The sequence below is a fragment of the Micropterus salmoides genome, unplaced genomic scaffold (genome assembly GCF_014851395.1).
Source record: "Micropterus salmoides isolate LMB-PRFRI ecotype aquatic unplaced genomic scaffold, ASM1485139v1 Ms_hic_scaffold_12, whole genome shotgun sequence".
In the NCBI taxonomy this organism is placed as follows: domain Eukaryota; kingdom Metazoa; phylum Chordata; class Actinopteri; order Centrarchiformes; family Centrarchidae; genus Micropterus; species Micropterus salmoides.
Window position 1 is genome coordinate 29,532,906 of NW_024040263.1, and position 26,178 is coordinate 29,559,083.

The window sequence follows — 26,178 nt, forward strand, 5'->3', positions numbered from 1 at the left end:
GCTACACTTGCATCAATCTTTCTTCGAATTTCTTGGCTTGGTGCAGTTTTTATACCGTTGTCGTATAACTCCTTTATTCAGACTCAAGCTTCTCAATTACATCCATCATGTCATACAAGTCGCTCTCGGAGCAAGCCTGCTTCAGTCTTGTACGAGCATTCTTAACTTGTGTTTCCATTTCTCATACACTGAATTGAATTTCCGTTCTCTTTGGATTGATTCTTGCTCTTTCAGCTCTATCATTTTACGTGTTGGACGTCTGTCACGGGAGGATTTTCTTGGTTCATCATCTAACTGTGCTGCAGCTGAAATAGGCTCCTTAAGCATTGTTTTAGATTTCTCATTTTTAGCATGATGACTGTTATTTTCTCTTTCTCTGCTGCAATTGAATTAGAGTCTAAAACATCCTGCACATCTGACAGGGAACCAATCTGTTTAGATACCTCGCCATACTGAGATTCACTATTCACTACGAACTGACATTTTGTAATCTTCCTGGCATATGCTGACACTTGAAGGAAGAGACAAGGTCATTTGCAAGCACATGAATTACTGTGATAGACAATGAAAATAATTTCGTTACACCTTTATCTTATGACTAATATTGTTGTCAATTTGGAATTTGACACTCAAGTTGTACCAGCACTTGCGGTCATTGACCTTATAGAAAGGTGTATAGAAAGTGGAAAACAGGATGTTACTATTAGTTAACAGTTAACCTTTACTCTATGTCTTTCTCACAGTCCTTAGCAACTATAGACTTTTATTTCATAGCAAACAGTTTCTTTACGCCGTTGTTGTGGAACTGTCCATCTTTTGCCAGAGGACTTATTTTCAATTTCAGTACGCACAGTCTGACCTGAAATGGATGCTGTAGGCTGAAGTAGACTGCTGGAGAAGTGGCAAAACTGCACACTGAAGCCTGTAGTCTCCGACAGGAAATTAAGCAGAATTGCACACAGAAGACCTGAAGTTCACCACAGGATGTTGAGCAGAGCCGCACACTGAAGACCTGAAGTTCACCACAGGATGTTGAGCAGAGCCGCACACAGAAGACCTGAAGTTCACCACAGGATGTTGAGCAGAGCCGCACACTGAAGACCTGAAGTTCACCACAGGATGTTGAGCAGAGCCGCACACTGAAGACCTGAAGTTCACCACAGGATGTGAAGCAGAGCCGCACACTGAAGACCTCGTGGATGATGGAGTTAGGCACGTTTTCACTTTAGCTACACTGGTCATAAAAAGAGTCCACGCCTCTTACTGATGTCCACGTTCACATTTATTCTTCCCTGAAGTATCATGGAACACCGTGAAAACTAGAGGATAAACAAACCGTTTCAAGCACAAAGCACCCCAAAACAACGTTATATACTCTGTCTCTTATTTCTTATAAAGACCGATACAATGTGTCTCACATTTTCCTGTAAACAACATTAAACAGTGCTTAATAATTAACTTAATAATTATTACCGTGTTCGCCTTGTAGACCAGCTGTAGAATAACGACGGGAGCTTAAAAGTTTGCTGTCCTCACCCGCCACTCTCTCTTCTCTCTGGCGCTACTCTCAATACTTCCGGGTAACAGTCATGTGACTAGCGATAAACCTTTCTCTTCTTCATAAATTTAACAATGTAAACACAGCTCACACTCACAATTCACACTTTTACTCAGAATTACATTAAACCAGTAAACACATATTATAATTGCATTACGAAACGACTTTATCATCGTAAAGGTCGCGAACGAGCGACTTCCGTGTTGTCATGGAAACGGGTTTATGCTGGATTTAGCGTCAGCTACAGTCACAAAGTAGAACTGTTTCTCTGTTAGTGTTGCAAGTAACACATGCATTCCACTGTTAAACTCTACTGAACTATCTCTAAATACATTGGCACATTGTACATTGAGTGATATGTGAAATGTCCATTGTACTGGAAGTAGGTGGTATTTAGACAGAGGTCGAGTAATTTACAGATTTGGTCAGGGCTGAGGCTAGTTCTGTTGTCCAGGGTGTTGTCTTGTGTTAGCCGTTTCCTAACGGTTTCTACTACCTCTATGGTGGGGATGCAGGTGAACAAAGAAGTCACGTCATAGGATACCAAGGTTTCATCTGGATCCAGTTATCCACCACTTATCCCCCACTTACAATGCTGTCCTTTTATCACTTCCCAGGAAACTCAACAAACATAACCTATTGGCCTCAGGCGAAGATACCAACGATGGTCGTTCAGCCTTGGCCACCGGTAGTCCTAACGACTGTCGTCACAGCAACCAGGAACACTAACGAACCAGCGGTATCGATGACCCGGGCCAACGACCCCACTGAGGTTAAATAGCTGAGTTTCCCTGCCAGTCAGTCAGAACTGAAGAAGTCCTTTGGATGAGGGACGAAACGTCTTCCAGTATCTTCAACCAAGTCCAGTTGCCCTTGATTTTAACCTTCGTTGGATACTATGACCTGGATGACTGAGAATCTTCATAGACATGATGTGTGAAATGATTGCTCACCCACTCAATTCCAATTTAAGCCCCTTTTCCACCGCATGGTACTAGCTCAACTCGCCTCGACTCTACTCGCCTCTTTTGTTTTCCATTAGGGAAAGGTTGTACCTGGACCTGCTACCTGGTACTTTTTTTCGTATCACCTCATGTTTTTGGTGTTGAGCTCCGCAAGCGTGGGAAACTCGCACCAACCCACAGGAGTAGCGTGCGAGGCCGCCCGCTCACAGGGACTTCTAGTCCCACAGTCACACAGACCACTGCAGCCAACGCAGCACAGACTCCAGCAACAACGGCAGTAAAAAACACAGCTCTAAGATTTTCGTACCGCTTGTCTTGTCTGTCTTTACAGTCTGAGTAATGTTGAAACATTGGAACTTAAATCAAGAGACAGCTGGTGTGTGTGTGTCACGTTGAACATTACGTCGTATGTATCACATCCCCAATTTGGCGAGTATGAGCTGTTACCATCAGGCAGACGGTATAGGATGCCATCCCACAGGTGATGGCACAATGGATACACCTGCCTTTGGTGTGAGAGACCCGGTTTCAATCCCCCACTTTGACACATCCACCCTTGTGTCCCTGAGCAAGACATGTATAGCAATTGTAAGTCGCTTTGGATAAAAGCATCAGCTAAATGAAAAAATGTAAATTTGTCTGTGTGCCGCCTGCCGGCGTTCTCCTGCTGTTTCAAGGTGCAGGTGATACGGTCTTGGTCCCGGTTGGACTCCAGTGAGCCAGACAGTGAGCCATTTCATAAGGCAGGTGTGATTTTTGTGTAGGCTACTATCTGGTATTCTTTGTCATTTCACAGACGCCCCTTTTGTTGTAATTATTAAGTCCCTATTTTTGCCTAACCATCTCCAGTGGCCATCGCTTTCCATTTTTGCTGCCTGATAATAAAACATTGGTTAAAACTTGAACCTGTGTCACCCGCTTGACTTTCCACCCCGGGAATTCAAACTACAATGCTTTTCTGGACCAGCAGCAAAAATATAAATAAATTCCCCTGCTTACTGTAAATCACTGGCAAAAGGTAAACACATCCCTATCTGAGGGGTGCCCCCCCCCTAAAAAACCATCAAATAATATGAAATACATTTAAAATAATAGTGTAAATAGTAAAACTATACAAACGCAAACTGGGCAATTAAAGTGCTTTTTAAGTTTAGAAACATTTTGAGTCCCCCCTCTCTTGCCGGTGGGAGTCCAGTGGGAGAAAACCAGTTCAAATCCTTCAGTAGTTGTGGAGCTATAGGTAATTAACAACAAGCCTCCTCCACACGCGGCTCATCTGCTGCTGTGAAAACGGAATCGCGGGTGAAAAGTAAGAAACAGGAGTTCTTTTAAATAAAACTGCTGACAAATAAAGTCAGAGCAGACCAGGCACGTGCACACAGACATCAAAAGGGGCTTCAGCAACTGCCCTTTCTCTTCTTCAAGAGAAAGTGCCCTTTTTTCTGGGATGCTTTTTTAAATTAATGGATAGGCCTATACAGTATATTTATTCCTATTTTCAACAGATTCCCTGTCAAACAAATATATTTATTGGGGGGGAAAAAATCTAAATAGGCTATCAGGTCAGAAGATAAGACTCTCGCTCGCTCCGCATCTCACTGCGCAACCAGAGCGCAGCACACAGACAGACAGCAGCACCTCCAGCTTCTCTCCCAGCAGTGTTTTTCTTGGCTTGTGGTGAGTGGTGATGAACAAAAGACTAAACTACCAGTGCCTCGAGTTTACCACTAATTAAACAAAAGACAATATAGGCCGATGTCATGAGCTGAGCTAATGTAATAAGTTAGCTGAAGTTTAGCTAAGGCAATATCTCATGGCCTTACAACCTAATATACTGATGAGACACTACAGGTGAACACAGATACATTTGTGTCCTATAACATCACAATCGCCACATTGATATGCAAATTAGGCATTCACTAATTTAAGCCAGTTTCCACACATTTGACAGAGGACCCAAATGCAGAGAAGGAGGTTTATTGAAGGATGAGGGGGGTGAGGGATGGAGTGGGGATGACGGGGAGACTGGGACCAGAGAGCTGGGGGACACTGGGGCCGAGGAAGAGAGGAGGCAAGGGAGAACAGGGAGGACGCCGTGGTGGGAGCCCGGAGAGGAGAGGACCGGTGGGTGAGCCCAGCCGACAAAACGGAGGACGAGGGTGAGTGAACCGCGTATGGGGCAACGACGATCAAGCTAGAATGGTGTGGAGAACCAGGGCTGAACTACAGGCAGGGATGAGGTTGACTACTGGCAGGTGTTGCAGGCTGACGAGGTGGCTGATGAGGTGCAGGTGCGGAGGGAGAGAGAGTACACACAGGGGAGAAAACACAGGGAGGCAGGCAGGGAATAGAAAACCAAGGAAAAAGCGGAACAATTTTCCTCTGAAATGTGCTTTGTAAATATGCAGATTATCTTGTTTTGGGTAATATAGAATAAATCTACAGATGCAAATAGACCGAGGGTATTAGGCTTAAAACAGACACCATCTAAAGGTGTATTATTGAAGTTTTATTTCCATTAGAGTAAAAGAAGACATGGAAGCAAAATAGACCAAAGTCTCAAAATTGACCACTCCATGAAAAAGTGCCTTAAAGAGTAACTTCATAGTTTTGATGGTCCTCATCTAATAACTCTCCATTCTATTAGTTTGTTGTATGCTGATAGATCTTTACATAATACAGACAGCCCTCCCTCAAATGTGAGTCCATGTCACCATCAGTGATTATGTGTGTGTGTGTGTGTGTGTGTGTGTCTGTGTCTGTGCGCATGTGTATGGTAAATGTAATAGCAATAATAAAGTATTTGATCAATACATTAATGTATTCAGGCAATTCAGTATTCTGTTGCTTGGCTGTGTGAAGCTGAAGGTTATCTTTACTCATTTGGCATCTTGTATTTAAATAACATTTATTTTATTTATGCCTGCAGCCAAATGCCACAGTTTAGTGTGAACTGATTATTTTGTAGAAAAGTAAAAATGTTGTTGTTGTTAATATATTTGTCTTGTTTAAAAAAAAAACAACCCCACTTGCAGGAGCTATCAGTGAAATCTAGAAAGTTGTAAAATTCACATCAATAGCTCTAGTTTTGGAGGTATATAGGATAAAAGTTGATATTTAACTAAATTATTTTAAATGGTTCATACATTTGACAAACTTATGTACACTATCTTCAAAGGTTTAGACAGGTGATTGTATAAATATACATGTTTCATGTAAACTACAAAATTAGACAGTATTTTTGGGTATATAGAATCAGACAGACACCTGTTTTGTCTGTTGATGCTTTATTGGCATATTTTGTAACTAACAAGAAGAAGCAGATGAAAAGGTGGATTATCAAACATAAGTACTCACAAACACATATTTGGGTTAAATTTAAGAAATTGAGAACATATATACTTATTTTTGCAAAAAAAAGTCAAACAAAGGGACAAAATATGCAATTAACTACGTGCAAGATCATCATAAAATCAAATCCTTATTCACTCATCACCTGATCTGACCTCAACCTGACTGATTTAGCTTTCTTCTTCCTCATCTCTCCAAAAGGACCCCATTTCGAGTGTAGAAGAGTTTGGTCAGAGAGGGACTCATGGGAGAGGGTGTGTACTCTTGACATCGGTTACCACTAAGACCTTCTGCGCACTCTACTATGTAGGAGAAGTAGAAGGTACCATGGTCTAACATACAAGTGTTACTCACCTTCCCACTACGCAGATTAAATGAACACTCACCGAGCAGATCACTGTTCCAGTAACTATCCTCATCATAAATACTGAACTTAAGTTTGTCTCTCATGTTGATGGTTATGGGTCCAAATTCAAATGTGTCTGACCATTTAGGATTGTCATTGTTACTGATGATGTCAGTGCGCTTATTCTGAACACCGTATGTCACCTGAACTGAAGCATCTGTCTGACTCCAGGTATCACCATACAGACCTCGTGCATAGAGGTTGAAGACCTTTAATGATGCAAGACCTTTCCCAGCAGGACAGCAGTTGGCTGCGATATTCTGATTTCTGTTGCAAACACAAGCACACATGTCCCTTTTGTTGGACCTGTGCCCAATCTTACAGCTTTCTGAGCATTTCTTCAACACTGCATTTTTCTTGATGTACGTCTCCACCTCTTTCTTCAGTCCAGCGCTGGCAGGATGACCACTTGGCAGTATGGTGTGCAGGGGCTTTAAATTGTATCTGACCACATCAGGGATGTCTTTCAGTGAGTTAAGCCAGCTGTTATAGACAGAGGGGTTTGATTGGCCTTGAAATAGGATATCAGCTCCATCAATGTTTCCACCAGTGACCTCTGTGATACGCTCATTGAAACTGCTACTGAAACTTTGGTTAGAGCCTAACTTCTTCTTCTCTGCCTGACAGTGTGCTAATGTGGCGTTAATGCTGGCGCTACTTTCAAAGCTAGCTGAGGCCTCAACTGACAAACAGTCACTGACTTCTGTTGCTGACAGTCCATTCATGGTTGCCTGGCAAGTCCTGATGGAAGTGATGGCCTTTATCTCCCCTCCCAGAGACACTTGTATGATGTAATGTGTACCATATGTGTCAATCAGATTGCGATATAAATGTCTCTGTTTTACGTGAATACGGAGGAAGGTCGTTCACGGCTGATTCAAACTCATGACTCAGTGGAGGTCTTGTTGCCAGTCTGTAGCTGTGAAGCACAGGAAGTATATAAATTAGTTTACAGTCTATCACAGCACCATTTTATTCACATCTCACTGTTTATGTTGTTTGTTTAAGCAGAATTGCTGTAATTATGGCCAACTTCCAGAAGACTGTAAAACAAAACATTTCATAATACATTCAGAGCCAAATACACAAAGTACATTCACATACTCACCGGTAGAAACTACAGTGGACAGAATTGCTTAAGAAAGTGTAGCGATCTTGTTTGGACTTTTGCATGCCAAAGGTAGATTCTCTGGAGTGGGATCCTCCTAAGCCACCACCAACTGTGACATTTGGATCTACAGGTATGTCAAGGCCAAGTGTCCAGTTATTGGACACCGATGATGTGGAATCACTGACAAGACTTTCAGCAGAGTCGTAGACTGTACTGGAGACCTTCAAACTGCACTTGGGGAGGGTTCTCCAGTCCACTACAGCAACTGGGACCTTCTGGCTCTCTCCATTCCTGTAGTTGTTTCTGTATAGCCTGCAAGTGTCATTGGCAAGCTTCCATGTTTCAGTGTCGATGACATAGGCACCTTTCCGCTCCATCGTGACAATGTCGAAGCCTTCTCCACCCAGATTGTAACCAGGGACAAAGTGAGCCTTTTTACACTCCTTTGGTGTACCAATGAAGCTTACACTGGATGGCAGACACAGAGGACTCCATGCCCAGAACAGGAGCATGAGATGCCACAGCTTTGCCATCTGTGTGAGGGTTAAACAACAAGACAAGACAAAATGTCATGGTTGCAATCAATTAAACAATTCAAACTCTGAATGTAAAATTGAAAATACTTTGATGTGAAAGATTACTCAAATCAAACTATTATATAATAACTCAGGTGTCTTACCATGAATGTTGACAGCAAGCTCTGTTCAGTAGCTTATAATATCTGACCTATATTATAGTACTGATGTGGAGGTGGAGTCTCAATTGCCACACATTTTTCACCATCTGCATTTAGCAAATGTGACATTTGCATTTCACACCCTATTAAGATGAATGAACATTTATAGTAACATCTTAACGTGTAACAGCAAGTGAATATAAAAATGTATTAAGCATACCTAGCTAGAGAAGGAAAGTAGAAAACTGAAAATCATCACATCTAAATTATTAAAATCTTAAAATATTAGTGCTGTGATTACTGTATGAATTGTGAAGATGTCCGGCTCAAATTTGTAGCTACAAACAATTATGAAATGAGCGGCAAACTATTTTTTCAAAAGCACATGTTTTTTACTGGGATGTTATGGAGATAGTAAAAGTACCAAATCTAAATTTTAAACCTAGAAGTTGTCAAATTGAAATTTCTTGTGCCCTGTCTGAAGGTAGGTAACACGCAACATGAGATAAAATCCTCGTCCCTAGATGCTGATACCTGAGATCTGTTATAAAAATTTAAATGTAGCGGTTTGTCACTGTCTTTTAAAAGGTGGGTGGTGAATGGAACATGCTATATAAATTAAATTGCCACGCCTTGCCTAAATCCCAAGTTCAAGCCACAGAGACTGCTCATTGATATAAAATGATATGATATATGATATTGATATGATTAATGACTATGAGTCTATACAGAGCCTGTATGACCAGGCAGTTGTGAAACATGCTAGGAACATGAAATCAGACTCTCAACATCCCCTCTTCCCTGAACACGTAACCCTGCCATCAGGAAGAAGACCCTGTGTACCAAAATGCAAATCCAATCACAAAAATCATCATTTGAGCCAGCCTCCATGAAGCTGTTGAACAATGTGAAATAGAGCTGTGTGCAATAAGGCAACGTGCAATAAACATACTAGCACCTTAGCATATGCACTTTACACAAACTTCAGTTCAATGCAGCAATGTGCAATAATCACACTAGCACTCGTTTGCACTTTAATCCATGGAACTATGTCGTCAGCAATGTCCTTTTTCTTCTGTGTTTATATTTTCCTCTTGTGAAGGACAACATGTCAATGCCCTGACTGTGTTGGAGAGGATCATCCTTCCCAGCCAAAGGAGATTTTGCCCCAACCCTGCATAGTCAGTCTTACCTTAACCTGAGAAATGGAGCAGAAGGACTCCCTAATTAATCACCTGTGTCCCAGTACTTGCCCTGATAACAGCCTTTTTGTACTAGCTGATGTACATTTACATTTATTCTTTTAGCTGACGCTTTTATCCAAAGCGACTTACAATTGCTATATATGTCAGAGGTTGCACGCCTCTGGGGCAACTAGGGGATAAGTGTCTTGCTCAGGGACACATTGGTAGATGGGTCACAGTGGGGAATGTACACTCTCAGGTTCTGCAGTGGGGACACTCCACCCGGCATGTATGGATGAAAAGTCAATAATCATGGTCAATAATCATTTAGGGGTCACAAAAGAAGAGGAAGGCCTCCCCCAGAAGATTTTAAGCATTACAGGCTTTGTTTCCTGCATTCTGGTGAAAATTGCTGCATCAGTTTATGGTGGAATGGTCTATCTCTATAAAGGGAAACATAATATTCAGGCAGCAGGTGACAATTCAAAATATGAAAAATCTATAGAATAATACAGTAAGGCTCTCAGGCATTCTGTAACTATTTTAAATACCTTTGTTTTCTCCTGTAGATCAACTTTTAAAATTTAATAAAATCCTTGCTGAGTCAGCACACATGATTTGTCATCCCTCCTCTTTTGAGTCTCTATTTGGAGAAGTAACCTCTTTAAATGTGCATGTGGCACCTTTTCACCTCAATGTGAAATGAATTCATTTTAATTCAGTTAGAAACTCCTGGACTTAAATAGTTCCTGTGTTTCAGCAGGTTTTCTGCTCATGTTCAAAACTTTCTGCACATTCAGAATCTCTCCCACATATCTAAATATCTGTGTTCTCTGACATGTCGAGAAAAACCGCCCCAATATTACGAGACTAACGTCACCATTTAATGATAATTAGGGCTGGGCACGTTAACACGTTATTTTTGCCATAACGCATTAATTAATTAACGCTGACAATTATTTTGCTCACTTGCGATGAATTAACATACAGTCACAAATCATCCACCCAAACAGGCAGTGGAGGGAGGCTTCGGCAGACTACGCTGGATGCAGCGTGGGGAAAGTAGATAAACAAAAGCAAGACAAGCGAACAAATACCATAGCGAAGTGGATAGCTACACACTGCAAGCTGATTAGTATTGGGGAAGATGTCGGTCTTAGGAATGTTCTTAAAATCACAACGTGGATGCTTGGCCCCGCGGGGTTGCTCTTTGCTCCGGTGATAAGACAGGGAGACAGCGCTCTGCAAGTAAATGGCGGGTGCTCTATGGATAGTTACCATGCCAACAGTTTTTGTGCGCTACACAGCTGTAGCCTATTTACCTTAAATTAAAATTATAGGCTACATAACTTTACCTGATAGGCCCACACCTAGTTTTGCGGGGATGCTCTGCCATGCAAATTCCCTCCTGTTGATGTCCTCATAACTATTTAGTAAACAATAATAGCTTCTGGAAACAAACAGTGAGGATCAGTCTCTCTTCCAATGATTTGTGCTCTTTGGCGGTGGGCAAGCACTTCACATCACTGTAACAGGGACATTTGCTACTGAACATACACTGTTTATGCTGCTCCCTGAGCAGCTGTTATGTGTTGCTTGTTATGATGTTATGATCGTGGCTCTGGACTCTAACTTGTTTTAACAAACTATAAAAGGTAATGCCCTGACAGTGGCAAATAGCTTTGGTTTTATATTTCACTTTATTACATTAATGTTAATTTAGAAGAAACATTTTATTGCTACTCAGTTCAATTCAATTTTATTTATATAGCGCCAAATCACAACAACAGTTATCTCACAGCGCTTTTCATAAAAGAGCAGGTCTAGACCATACTCTATGATGCTATTTACAGAAGCCCAACAGTTCCCACCAAGAGCAAGCACTAGACGACAGAGGCAAGGAAAAACTTCCTTTTAAGAGGCAGAAACCTCGAGCAGAACCATGGCTCAGGGTGGGCGGCCATCTGCCTCGACCGGTTGGGGTGAAGGAGAGAGAGCGAGAGAGAGAGAGAGAGAGGGCAGGGAGGCAGCCTACACACAGAGGTACAAACAGTAAACGTGATGTTGCTATAGACTAAATGAAAAATGGTACAGATATTTATAGTAGTGTTAATGATAACAATCGTAATGTTAATGATTATAATAACAATAATAACAATAGGACTAGTAACAATAGTCGTTGCAGCAGAGGGTGTCGAGCAGGAACAAGGGGGCAGCAGGTGACCCGCAGCCACAGATCCAGACTCCACAGCTCCAGAGCCAGAAAACCTGTAGGGAGTGATAGGAGGAGAGAGAAGAGGGACGAGAAAGCACAAGACTACCAGAAAGGGGAGAAGTTGTGTTAGTAACATGCAATAATGGGATGAGGATGCATACAGAGGGAGAGAAAGTAGAGGAGAGAGGAGCTCAGTGCATCATAGGAAATCCCCCGGCAGTCTAGGCCTATAGCAGCATAACTAAGGGATGGTTCAGGACTCACCTGAGCCAGCCCTAACTATAAGCTTTATCAAAGAGGAAAGTCTTAAGCCTACTCTCAAATGTGGAGATGGTGTCTGCCTCCTGAACCCAAACTGGAACCTGGTTCCACAGGAGAGGAGCTTGATAGCTCTGGCTCCTAGTCTACTTTTGGAGACTCTAGGAACCACAAGTAACCCTGCATTCTGGGAGCGCAGTGCTCTGGTGGGGTAGTAAGGTACTATGAGCTCTTTAAGATAAGATGGTGCCTGACCATTAAGAGCTTTGTAGGTAAGAAGAATGATTTTAAATTCTATTCTGGATTTTACTGGAAGCCAATGCAAAGAAGCTAAAACAGAAGAAATATGATCTCTTTTCCTGGTTCCTGTCAGAACACGAGCTGCAGCATTCTGGATCAGCTGAAGAGTCTTAATGGACTTTTTCAAGCAGCCTGATAATAAGAAATTGCAGTAATCCAACCTAGAAGTAACAAATGCATGGACTAGTTTTTCTGCATCATTTTTAGACAGGATGTTCCTGATTTTCGCAATATTACGTAGGTGAAAAAAGGCGGTGCTTGAAATTTGTTTAATGTGAGACTTAAACGACATGTCCTGATCAAAGACAACTCCAAGATTCCTCACAGTGTTGCTGGAGGCCAGGACGATGCCATCAAGGGAAATTATATCTTTAGATAATGCGTCACAGAGGTGCTTAGGCCCCAGAACAATAACTTCAGTTTTATCTGAGTTTAACATTAGTAAATTACAGGTCATCCAGGTTTTAACATCCTGAATGCACATTAGAAGTTTAGCTAACTGATGAGTTTCATCTGGTTTGATCGATAGATATAACTGAGTATCATCTGCATAACAACGAAAGCTTATGGAATATTTCCTGATAATATTGCCTAAAGAAAGCATATATAAAGTGAAGAGGATTGGTCCGAGGACAGATCCTTGAGGAACTCCATGACTAACTTTGGCATGCATGGAGGACTCATCGTTAACATGTACAAACTGAAATCGATCTGATAAATAGGACTTAAACCAGCTTAGAGCGGTTCCTTTAATGCCAATGAAATGTTCCAGTCTCTACAATAGGATCTGATGGTCAATGGTATCAAACGCAGCACTAAGATCTAATAAAACCAGTAAAGAGACAAGTCCTTTGTCTGATGCAATAAGGAGGTCGTTAGTAATTTTCACCAGTGCTGTCTCTGTGCTATGATGAGCTCTAAATCCTGACTGAAAATCCTCAAATAAACTATTGCTATTTAGAAAGTCACACAGCTGTTTAGCAACTGCTTTCTCCAGAACCTTAGAGAGAAATGAAAGGTTAGATATAGGTCTATAGTTGGCTAAAACATCCGGATCAAGTTTGGGCTTTTTCAGAAGAGGTTTAATTACAGCTACTTTAAAGTACTGTGGTACATAGCCTGTTGGTAAAGATAGATTGATCATATTTAGCAAAAGAAGTGCTGACTAAGGGTAAAACATCTTAAAGCAACATAGTCGGGATGGGGTCTAAGAGGCAGGTTGATGGTTTAGATGAAGAAATTATTGAAGTTAGTTGGTAAAGATTGAGGGAAGCAAAACAGTCTAAATATATTTTCTGGTTCTACAGCTGTTTCTAAGGTTCCTGAGTTAAGAGATAAGTTGGTGCCAGTTGAGGGCAGGTCTTGGTGAATTTTGTCTCTAATAGCTAGAATTTTATCATTAAAGAAGCTCTTGAAGACGTAACTACTGAGCGCTATGGGAATACTTGGCTCAATAGAGCTGTGACTCTCTGTCAGCCTGGCTACAGTGCTGAAAAGAAACCTGGCGTTGTTCCTATTATCCTCTATTAATGATGAGTAGTACGCTGCTCTGGCATTACGGAGGACCTTCCTATAAGTTTTAAGACTATCTTGCCAAATTAAACGAGAATTTTCCAGTTTGGTGGAACGCCAATTCCTCTTAATTTTCCGCGATATTTGCTTTAATTTGCGAGTTTCAGTATTATACCATGGAGTTAACCGTCTTTGTTTTAGTATTTTCTTTTTTAGAGGGGCTACAGAGTCGAGTGTCATTCGCAGCGAGCCTGCAGCACTATCAACAAGATAATCGATTTGGGAGGATCTGAAATTAGCATAGGAGTCCTCCGTTACTTTGTGACTTGATAATAAATTTAGAGCTGATGGAATCGCATCCTTAAATTTAGCTACAGCACTATCAGACAGACATCTTGTATAACAATTTTTGCCCAATGGCGTGTAGTTCAGCAATACAAACTCAAAGGTTATCAAACAGTGGTCGGACAAAGAGGGATTCTGTGGGAACACCACTAAATGTTCAATTTCAATACCATACACCAAAACAAGGTCGAGGGTGTGGTTAAAACAGTGAGTCGGTTCATGAACACTCTGAGAGAAGCCAATGGAATCTAACAGAGAGATAAACGCAGTACTAAGGCTGTCATTCTCAACGTCCACATGAATATCAAAATCCCCTATAATAATAACTTTGTCCGTTTTAAGGACTAAAGTTGACAAAAACTCTGCAAATTCAGATAAGAATTCAGAGTACGGACCAGGTGCTCGGTACACTATAACGAAGAGAATTGGTTGCGGTGATTTCCAACTTGGGTGCGAAAGACCAAGAACAAGGCTTTCAAATGAGTTATAATTTAGTTTAGGTTTAGAGCTGATTAGTAGGCTAGAGTCGAAGATAGCTGCAACTCCACCTCCTCGGCCTGTGCCTTGAAGAATGTGAGTATTAATATGACTGGGGGGGGGGTGGATTAATTTAGGCTAACATATTCTCCATCACCCAGTGAGGTTTCAGTAAGACAAAATAAATCAATATCATAATCTGATATTAGTTCATTTACTAGTACACCTTTAGAAGAGAGAGATCTGTCCACATTTAACTCTCCTATTCGTTTGCACTATTGCTCTTGTGGTTTTAATTTTTATGAGGTTTTTATGCACAGCTCCTCTTCTGTTTACCTTTTTAAATAATTTCGATGGTTGGGGTCGTTGAGGACTCATCGTTAACATGTACAAACTGAAATCGATCTGATAAATAGGACTTAAACCAGCTCAGAGCAGTTCCTTAGTTCACTCAAAACACTAAGATTCTTTTGAACTTTTTACTATTGTGTAATTGAGAGTGTCCTAACTAGTTGTATTACTGTATGGTTTGGTAATCTCACCTTGAAAGAGAAGAAGGCTTTGAACAAAGTGGTTCGCTCAGCCAGCAGGATCATTGGCTGTACTTTGCCGCTCCTGGAGGATACATATAAAGCTAGACTTTTGAATCGAGCTTTGAAACTTGCTAATGATGCTTCAGGCCATCCTGCAGGGGCCTTCTTTGAGATGCTTCCCTCAGGGAGAAGGTATCGCTCTGTCAAATGTTCTACCGATCGCCATTTCAACAGTTTTTTTCCCCAAGCTGTGATCACTTTAAACAAAGCACCTTAAAATAAGCATTTTTTATCTTATGGATGGATTTTACTGAACAGTGTTTTATTACTGAGTTTTTGTGGCAATTGTTTGCCTGTTTTATGTTATGTTTTTCTTATGTTTTTTATGTGTTGACATTGCACTTTGAGCTTCTTGAATATTCTATTCCAATGTGGTTTTATACTGCAAATGGCTAATAAAATGAATCTGAATCTGAATCTTTAATGCCAATGAAATGTTTCAGTCTCTGTAATAGGATATGATGGTCAATCGTACTGGGCTACAACCGGGAGTCATTACCGCCGACGTGAAAAACAATCTTACTGTATTTACATTTATCCTTAGACTTAGCCAGCAATTTCAAATAATACTGTGTCACCCGCTCTGGCCCCAGGGATGCACTTAACTATGGCCACTGGCTTCGATAACTTCACGTTTCTCAAAATGGAGCTGCCAATTATCAGAGTTGTTTTCTCAGCGGGTGTGTCGCTGAGTGGGGAAAATCTGTTAGAAACGGAAACTAGTTGGTGGTGACCCGTGGACATTGAATGCTTATGACTATTCCTCCTTCGGACAGTCACCCAGCCACCCTTTCCTGGCTGCTCAGGAGATGCTGGGGGACGGCTACCACAGTCTAACTCAGGCCATTCCGCACTGGCTACCGGGGACTGGCTAGCTACAGTAGCTAAAGACTGATTTACCAAGGTGCGGAGCCAGACTTCTATATCACTGAGCCTCGCCTCCATGTCTACAAATAAACTACACTTACTTAGTTACACGTACCATTACCGCTAAAGGAGGCAGAGGAGTAACTGAACATCTGACACACTGAGCAGGAGAAAGTAGGAGAGCGAGAGGGAGAAGGAGAAGCCATCGCTAGCTGCTAAGCGTTAGCTACCAAACCTTTTGAAAACAACGAGATTGAAGAACAGTCACTAAATGATGGAAAGAAGTGTGAAGGCTTAGGCAGAATTACAGCAAGAATAAGTGTTTAGCGGACAGTTGGCTGCTGTAATGACAAATCTAACAAATTTAACTGGTATTTAGCGAGAGCAGCACAACACGCTACCAACACACAAGCACCGAAAACGGAAATGAGTCAACACGCTTACCGCAGTACGTCAGCAGAATTTCTCATTGGGGACAACAAAGTTAACCTAACCTAACCTAATGATTACACTTTAGCACTTTATAATAACTACACATTATAAAGCATTAGTTAAGTATTAGTACATACAGAATTCATCATTTATAAAGCATTGTTCAAACATTTATACACATTAGTAAGTCATTCATAAACACAGTTATATATGTTTTGTTCTTTATTATCTACACACTATGAAGCAGTTGTTAAGTATTAGTACATTTTTAATTAATCATTTATAAACCATTGCTCTTACGTTAATACACATTAGTAAGTCATTTATTAACATAGTTATCCATGTTGCATTCTTTATTAAGAAGCTCATCTATAATGTGCTTAATAATTGTATTTTCATACTTTAAACATGATCAGTTCACTATTTATAAATATAAAATTATTTTAATGAAAAACCATTTATAAATGAGTTGTTAATGGTTCATAAGATCTTTTGGAAAATTTAAAAAATTATTACATAACTGCCTGTTTTTTGACACTTTCCCGAGAAAGAACATAACTCATAAATCTTCGAGTGGCAAAGCCCAAAGGATGCTGCTAAGATTACCCGAAAGATGCCCCAGTTAACGTTACTTGTGGCGTGGAAAAGCCCTGGTACTCTATTTCTGAGACAGATCATCTATAACTACCAGTAGTGTTGTAATCAAGACCGCCCAAACTGAGATCAAGTCAAGTTTATCGAGACAGAGACAAGACCAAGACTTTTAGGGGCTGAGAGCAGTCGAGACCAAGACTGAGGGAGGGCAAGACCAAGTCAAGACCAAGACCAGTTCCCTGCATAGCATGGCGTACAATAAAATGTGGAACAAGATCACAGGTACTTCATAAAGTGATCTTAAAGATCTACTTTCCTATTAAAACACCCACATACAAACACTAAGAGCTGAAATCAACGTAAGTACCTCAATGTCCGAGACCGAGACAAGACCTAGTACAAAGGCGGTCAAGTCCGAGACGATACCAAGACCATCAAAAAGTGGTCTTAAGACCAAGACCGGTCTCAAGTACTACAACACTAACTACCAGCTCATCAATGATGTGATTAATGATTGTATTTGAAAAAAATTATTATTCCAATGAAAAACCATATATATATATATATATATATACCCCCCTACACAGCTTCTCAGAACCTTGGTTGGTAAGTTAGCAGAAGTGCTACACCTGTCTTTAGCATTCAAAAACTATGCTATAGGGCTTTCCCCATTACGTTGAACTATGACACTAAGGGGCTCCCAAGTGTTATAAAGTGACAGCAAGGGGTTTTGACTAGGGCTCGGTACCGATTTTCGATACGATACCTCGACTTCGATACCGGTTCCTGAACGATACTTTTTTCGATAACAATTTTATTTTCAACAAACTGAGAACCATTGTTGTTTGTATAAAGTAACTTAATAATCACATTATCATTAATATTGTTTGTTATTTTAATAATTGTTCCTTTGAAAAATTCTACCGCTTGTCAAAAAGGAAGACATATTTTCAATGTAACATAGGCCATTGCTGTTTTTATTCCTCTTTCTTTAGTTTTTATAATGTAATTTCATTGTCTATTTAACTATATTACGGTTGGTGTCCTTCAACAGATCATCCAAGTAACCCTTTGCTGGTCCCATCACAGCATATCTCTGGAAGCGCAGATCTTGGGTCTTAAGTCCTTGAGTATAGCTTGATAATTACATGAATTTGTGGTAATTCGTTAGTTATTAATGGTTCAGTTATTCTAAAATCGTTAAATTTAATCAATCCGTCAGTCTCAAATCTGAGGACGAATCCTCTGTACAGGGACCCAGGACGCTAAACAGTACACACACACAAATCACTATGATCAAGGTGAAATTTATTGACTAACTAAAGGGAGTACAACAATGTGAGTAAATATGGGAATACTACAGGAATATCAGTCAAACATGAAAGAAATCAGAAGGTAATGAACAAAATATGCAATAAGACGTAATCTGTACTCTGCGCATGCGTTGGCATCTGTAGCTACCTGTCGGAAGCTCCGTCTTAAACCTGATTCTTATCCAGTTTTAATCCACACTTTTACCTAAAATTTTTCATATCCTTTTATTTAAGCTTTTAACTTGAGTTTTATGTGGGTTAAGGATTGTAGTCATCCGACATGGTCGTGCTAGATAATCGTAAAAACGCTATCAATGCTACTGACCACAACAAAGCTCCGGTGACTAACATTATGCTAGCCAAGATAACTCTGCCCCATGAGGACTGCACACTCCTTAAGAAAGCGAACAAAAAGATTGCTGACCTTATGGAAGACATCTGACGACTTTCAGAGGAACTCAAAGAGAAAGATTCCCTGCTGACTGGCTTTATGGATGTGGCTTCAGGACAAGCCAAATAGATTGTTTCTCTTAGCGCAACCGCTAACATCCAGGACACCGTGCTATGGGACCCCTCTAGTCTTCCAAGGCTTTCCTCTTGCTCGACTACAAAGCATCAGTCAACCTGGGCTGAAGTGGTGGTCCATGGCTGCAAGAGAGGCTCGGACGGGGTTGTCTCTCCTCCGCACATCGGCCTCTCCAACCGCTATGCAGCCCTGTCTAACGACACTCCGGTCCATCCAGCGGATGCACCTCCGGCTTTGAGTCTCCCTGACACGGATCCCTTTCGACGGACAGTGCCGGCCGACACTGTTGCATCTCCTCCACCGGCTACATCTCTGGCAAACGGTGATCAGCTGGGCCGCCGGTCTGCCGCTGGGCCTGATCGTCGCCCGTCATCACGGTCAAAAACCTCCGCTTCAAGACATAGGATCCTGAAGGAGGCTGTGCTCAGACGCTCCGGAGGCCGTCTCTACCCTGCACCGTCAGGTAGCCCTTCTCTCAGGTTACTGCTACTCCAACACAACACTCAACAGCTCACACAGTCCATTCTCAGTCCGCACGCAGTGTGGAAGCAGATTCTGCTCAGTCCTGCTCTGGAACCCCACAACCGGCATCTCCTCGTCCCCTTTTCTCCCCAACCACACGAATAATTGGTGACTCCATAAATGGAAACATCCGTTTCTTTAACACTACCACTCACTGCTTCCCCGGTGCCACCACAGCTGATATTTAAAAAAAACTCCAGGACCTGATGCCATCTCTCCCGTCCTCCATCACAAGAGTGATAGTCCATGTGGGGACAAATGACACAGCTCTTCAGCAGTCAACGGTCTGTTTAACTTTTTAAAGCAGTGTGGAAAGTCCGTTTTTACAGTTGGTCATGGTGCTGGCCGCTTCAGTAGACTCCTTGGCCTCCACGACTGGCTCCAGTCCACCTGCAGGGCTCACAGTGTGTGTTAAGTCGATAACTTTAATATTTTCTGGCAAAGAATGTCTCTTTTTAAGACAAACGGACTTCACACAAACAAACGGGGCTCAGAAATGTTAGCTGCTCACATACAGCATTTGGTGCGGTTCACACATGACTTACGTGAATGACTAATCATTCATGCAGCACACCTGGACACACCACCGGTCATCTCTGCCTCACTGCCACAAACAACTGTCTCCACCTGCTGGCATGTAAAGCCGTCTGCTCCCAGTATTGTTCCAAAGACTTCTATTCCTGTCATCATCACGCATAGACCAGTAAACTGAAATGTGCACATCCCACACAGAAATAATAGTAATCTCTTAAGGATTAGGACAACTGCACCAACTCCAGCACCCAAAAAAAACTCATTTAAAATGGCTCTCTTCAATGTGAGATCACTGTCAAGTAAGACTTTTATCTTAAATGATTTTATCTTGTCTGCAAATCTAGACTTTATGTTTTTAACTGAATCATGGTTGCAAATGAATGACTATAGCCATCTAGCTGAACTGTGTCTGCCTCAATATGATTGTTTTAGTCAACCGAGGGTCAGTGGTCGTGGTGGTGGGATAGTGAGCGTGTATAGGAAAAAATTTAAATGTCATCAAGTACGCTGTGATGAATTTAACTCCTATGAAGTTCTCACTCTTAAACTTGTCAATCATATTTGTTATAATTTATCGCACTCCAAAACCGCCTGGAGGATTTTTATCAGAACTTCCTGAAAATTGATCTACTCTGGTTTTAAATTATGACAGAATTGTTCTTTGTGGCAATTTTAATATTCATGTTGATGACCCCACCAATGTTAATGCAACTGACTTTTTAAATATGGCCACTTCTTTTTAACTTCAAACAACATGTCAAAACACATAACCGTGGTCAGACATTGGACTTGGTTTTTACCCTGGGTGTCAGCATTTCCACTGTGGAATTAGTGGACATGACCGTATCTGACCACAGATGTATTGTTAGCTGCGATTCACCTGTTACTCATGCCGCCTCACCAAGCTCCGTGTGTTCTTGCATCTTTAATGAACAAAGTGTTTCAAAGTTTTGCACATTCTTTCAGAGCCAAAGCCAACACCTGTCTGATTCCAATACCAACAATCTGGTCGATCACTTCAATCATATCTGCTTGTTGTCACTAAATATTACTACCACTAAAGGTTAGGCCTACATCTAAAGCTTGTAAGCAACCCTGGATAAATGACAGCATAAAAAGGGGGAATGCAGGAAAGCAGAGCGCAGATGGAAAAAATCCAGTCTCCAAGTCTATTACCTCAGTCTGAAGGATTTATTAATAAACTACAATAACATGGTTAAGGATTGTTTTTATCTTATTTTACCAATAAGGTGGTGTCAATCAGAGCCTCTATTACCCCCACTGCTTCTTGCTCAGAGGTCCCTCACCAGCAACAAGAGAGTTTTAACCAGTTTTATCATCGACTTGTCTGAGCTTATAAAAACAGTATCACAAATGAGTGTCCTCCAGCCCACTTGATGTAATACCTGCAAAGTTTTTACGGAAAGTAATGGATTCTGTTGGGCCCCATTTGATCTCTGTTTTTAACAGCCCGGATACTCGGCTGAAACGAGTTGCTGTGTCCCGCTCTGCTCACTCACACACAGAGAAGAGAACAGAGAAGAGAACAGCTCTCTCTCTGTCTCTCCCTCAGTCACTCAGGTTCGTGGGTCTTTTCCGTTAACGTTTAGGGTTTCTTCAGCTTCAGGTTTGTTTTTTACTTAGATTTGTAGTACTACTTACTTATTAACCAGTAGAGTTCTGGTAAATGTGGGGTTTGTTCAGACGTGGTGCTTGGTAGAATGGGACTCGCGTTGCGTCTCTGCCTGTCGGAGATTTTTTTTCTTTTTTAAACCGTCAGCTGGCTCTAACCAGTTTTTTTACTTCACGCACCGAATGTTTTTTAAACTATCTATTTTATAACTTTCTGACACTTTCTTGCTGTATTTTATAAAAAAAAAATAAAGGTAGTTGTGGTATAAATAAATTATTTAAAATAATATTACAAATTAAGCTACACACACACACAAACACTCTCCCACCGGACTCTCTCTCTCTACTCACTCACTCACACACACTCACACACACACACACACACACACATACCTGGTGTGGAAATTAAAAAAAAGAAAAAAGAACCAAATAAAAAAAAAAAAGAATCTAAATAAATAAATAAATCACACTGATCATAAAAAAAATTAAAAGTTAAAAAAAGAAAGTTATGTTGAGTATGAAAACTCTTGTTCATTACATTTTACTTCATAATTGCAGCTGCATGTTTTGTATTCATTGTTGCAAAACTTGTTCTGTATATAGTTAGTTTGTTATCGTGATCAAAACCATTGATCTGAAGCTCAATGCTGATGCTGTCATGTAAATAGTTTTCTAATCAGCAATAAATATAACAATTTCTGATCAACCCATATCAATTGCATGCTTAAAATAACATACCGGTTAAAGCCCCGCCCATTTCAAGACAACCTCACCCACTTCCGGGTTAAATTCCTCCCATTTCTGGGTTAGGCCCCGCAGATACAGATAATGCTGTATTCGCTCATCCCTATTTAGATCCCTCCAGCCCACAAAATTTTAGACCAATTTCAAAACTGCCTTTTATTGCAAAGATTTTAGAAAGAATTGTGTCCAAACAGCTGCTCACTGTACTGGAAAATAAGAAATTATTTGAAAAGTTTCAATCTGGTTTCAGGAAGTACCACAGCACTGAGACTGCCCTGCTTAAAGTCACCAATGACCTTTTAATGTCTGCTGATGAAGGCATGTGCTCAGTCCTGGTACTCCTGGACCTTAGTGCTGCTTTTGACACCATTGATCACAACATCATGTTAGACAGACTGAGGCACTGGGTGGGGATGAGTTTAAAAAAAAGTCTGGGGAAAGTTTTTTCCCAGTCAAAATCAAATCTCCTGCTAAGAAAAATGGGGATTCAGGAACATCAAGCTTTCTCAGGTCGTCTGAAGGAAGTTTAAAGTATGAAAAAAAAAAAGATCGGAATGTCAAAACTAAAGGAAGTTCACAAAAGCGTAATTACGAGAGGAAATAAGAGAGTACAAGAGTTACAAGAGAATGAGACAAAACGAGGTCTTTTAGCTATTCTCTTTTTTGGGACGTGGATCAGTCAAACAAGATCAAACACTAGAGGGTTAATTGTTTCTTAATTGTTATAATACTTAGGCGTAACACAGCTTAACTACATGTTTCCAGTGTAAAGTTGATGGTTACATGTTTTAACTCAAGAGACAAAATATATGTAAGCATTGCAGCATAGAATCCATTATACAGTGACATTGTGATAGATATTCGACACTCATTCTCGGTATAAGAAGAGTTTTAAACGCTTGTGGAGCTTGGGTTCTATGAAAGGTGGATAGATATTCAACTTTGAAATTCACCACTTGAACTGGGAACTGGGAAGCAGATTATACACACAAGGAACGTGCTGATGAACGTTTTAAGAAGAAATTGTATACGAAACATTTAGCTAAAGCATTAGTTAAACACTAAACAGACAATGATTACTCTGGGATAATAGGGAGAAATTAAAACAAAACAAAAGGAAATTAGGAAACTCTTATGAGTCTAGTCTTCAAACATCATTAATGGATAACAACAGGGTCATACTACTAAACTAAGAGGCAAACGCCACTACTAACTTAGCAAGGACTATTATTTAAACAGAACAAAACACAGTTTATAATGAAACATTTGTTGTCTCAAGAAGCCAGGAATTGTTAGTGTCCCTCATTTCACATTCATAGTTTTGCATGTCAAAAGGCCAACTCCAAGGGAAGAAAGTCCATTATAAACCACACATTAGATAAAGTTTATACAAACATTGACAAGGGAAACACATTAATTCTCTCTGATTATGGACACTCCAAAACTGCCAGCCAAGAATAACATCTGGCCCACAGCCAGATTATGGTGCTTTGATCGCTGCAAAAAATATAAATAAATAAATACTTTATTATATTCAGCGGTGCTGAAATAGATTTCAGTCATGGCAGCAACAGTTACTCACATAATCACTTCCTCGTTAGTGGTTTTGCCAACAAAATAAAATCGCTAGAAGCTTGTTTAATGTATTTCAGTATTTTGAGTTCAACTGAGCTTTTACTTTGAAAAATGCTGAAAAACATTAAAAGAGTCTGTAGCCTGCTTGACACACCTCTGAAAGAAAGCAAAAGCGTCCGTAGGTTGATGGATGCAGATCAAACACGAAACAAAAACAGTGCAGCACATGCCATGATCTGAGAAACAATCAGTGCTGAATCCATTTGTTGAAGAGAGAGAAAAAAGTTATACCAGGTGGGATCAAACACTCAACCCTTGGGTTACAAGTCCTGCACCTTACTGACTAAGCTAACTGAAAAACATGTTGAAAAACAGTGTCTGCACTGCCTGAATTCTACCAGAAGTAGAACAACAAGAACGTAGTGACGAAACGCACTCTGTAGACTGTTTGTCCATTTTCAGCTACTGTAGAAACATGCTGATGCAACGTGGCAACGTCCTGCGGTTATGGAGATGTAAATGGCTTATTCTAAGGTAATAAAAACATAATGGTTTATTATGTAAGGTCTTTTAATACCACAGAAAACATGGTTATGGATCTTATATTTCATTTCTGTCAATCAGTGTTGGGCAGTAAGGCGTTACTGTAATATTATTACTTTTCCCAGTAACTAGTAGTGTAACTAATTACTTCACAGTAATATTATTACAGTTACTAATCCAAGTAACGCTGTGTTACTCTTTACTGAACACACCATCTTTGACGTGAATGCGAATGACTGTGCAGCAGGTCAGCAGCACCGTACTTTGTTGTTCATGTCCGCTGATAGCCAAAAACTAAAGGAAGAATGGAGAACGAGGGAGAGAGGTGTTCTTTCCACAGCTGTAGCTACTGCCTTTATTGTGTCACAGTCTAAGATGCAAAGAACATTGTCGTCTGTTGTAAACTCTGTGCAACCAGTAAAAAGCTTTAAACTGCGAACAATTCTACATATAATTTATTGAAGCGTCTGCTGATGCAGCACAGCAACGTGAAACTTACAGAAAGAATGTACTTCCATGTACATTTAGTGATTTGACAGTCACTTTTATCCCCCCCAAAAATTTAAAGAAGGTATTCATGTCCCTATAATCCCCAGATGTGCTGCAATGACAGATGCAGTGAGTGGGAATCAATCCCAGGTCTCCCACGCCAAAGGCAAGCGCATTAATCACTTTTCAATGGACCACACCCTGTATTTACACCTTGATTCGCACATACATGCATTCTCACATCGCACATATATATATACTCAGTTTGCACATATATATACACACTCATTTTGTGCATATATACACACTCGGTTTGCGCATATATACATACTTAACCTCGCACATATACACATAAACTCACCTTGGCCTAAGCTTCTCATATGCCTGCATCAGTACCAATGCAACTCATCAAGCTTGACTGATTAACAAGACACCAAGTACTTGAAGGCACAGTGACTAACTCCAACACAAAAGGAGAAATTCAAAGTGCAAATCACTGTACCATGGCCTCAGACTTTGAGATGCTGACTCTGAATTTTGGCTGTAAGCAGGCTACAGTACTTGCCACAAGTCACAGTGAGAGGCATTAAAATAAACATTTGGCTGTGGTTAAATTGCAATAAACAGATCAAAATGATGCCGAAATAACTACATGATGATGCTGATTTGTTTAACATATGAATTTATGCTTTGTCGGGTCTGTCAGCAAGACAGCAGGACAAAACAATTTAAAATTTGTGTTTTCTGAATGTAGTTCAGATCGATCAGGGCTATGCAATGCTAACTTGTTTCATGGCAAAGTACAAGAACCTAGAATCAGAAGCAGACACATATTTTCAGAACTTACCAGGTAGTTTAAGTTCCTCGCTTACTTTTCTCCAGTCAATGTCCAGTTTTGTCTGTTTTTTATGTAAACATGAAGTAAATGGAAAGCTAGGAAACAGCTTCACAGCCACCGATCCTGCTCCAATGTGGAAAGGCCTGCGGACACTCACTAACTACAGTAGACCATCCCCCAACTCTGCTGGGACTATGACTAATGACTGGCTGACGAGCTGAATGGTTTTTATTGTAGGTTTGAGAAACCCACAGTCCCACCTCTCCCCTGCTCCAACACCATATTCATAACAGTCACTTTCCCCGACTGCCACTGTGACAGGGCCAGAAAATTGCCTTGTGATTTTAGCATTGCAGTGTTTTGTCAGTTGTCATTTGTGTGCTGTGATTTTTTAGTGAGTCATTTGTGTGCTGTGCTTTTTTTAGTGTGTTTGTGGGCTGTTTTTTATGACATGTGGAGTGGTGTGTTTTAATGCGTGTGTGATTTTAAGTTTTACTAACTGACAAGACAGTCTGTGAATGCCGCACACCTCTGCTGACGTGATAGAGACAATGAGCAACAGGTGCGGACACTGCGAGTCCTTCCCTTGTTCTAGGGACGAGCGGTGGAGACTGCAGA

The 26,178-nt window shown here is 40.7% G+C and overlaps 1 protein-coding gene and 1 pseudogene across 4 annotated transcripts in view; one reads left to right on the plus strand and one right to left on the minus strand.

The window, feature by feature from the left end:
• rptor (regulatory associated protein of MTOR, complex 1) overlaps positions 1-26,178 on the plus strand; it is a 239,276-nt gene that overhangs the window by 118,571 nt on the left and 94,527 nt on the right. The window lies entirely within an intron of this gene.
• On the minus strand, positions 5,846-25,742 carry LOC119899742 (annotated as a pseudogene).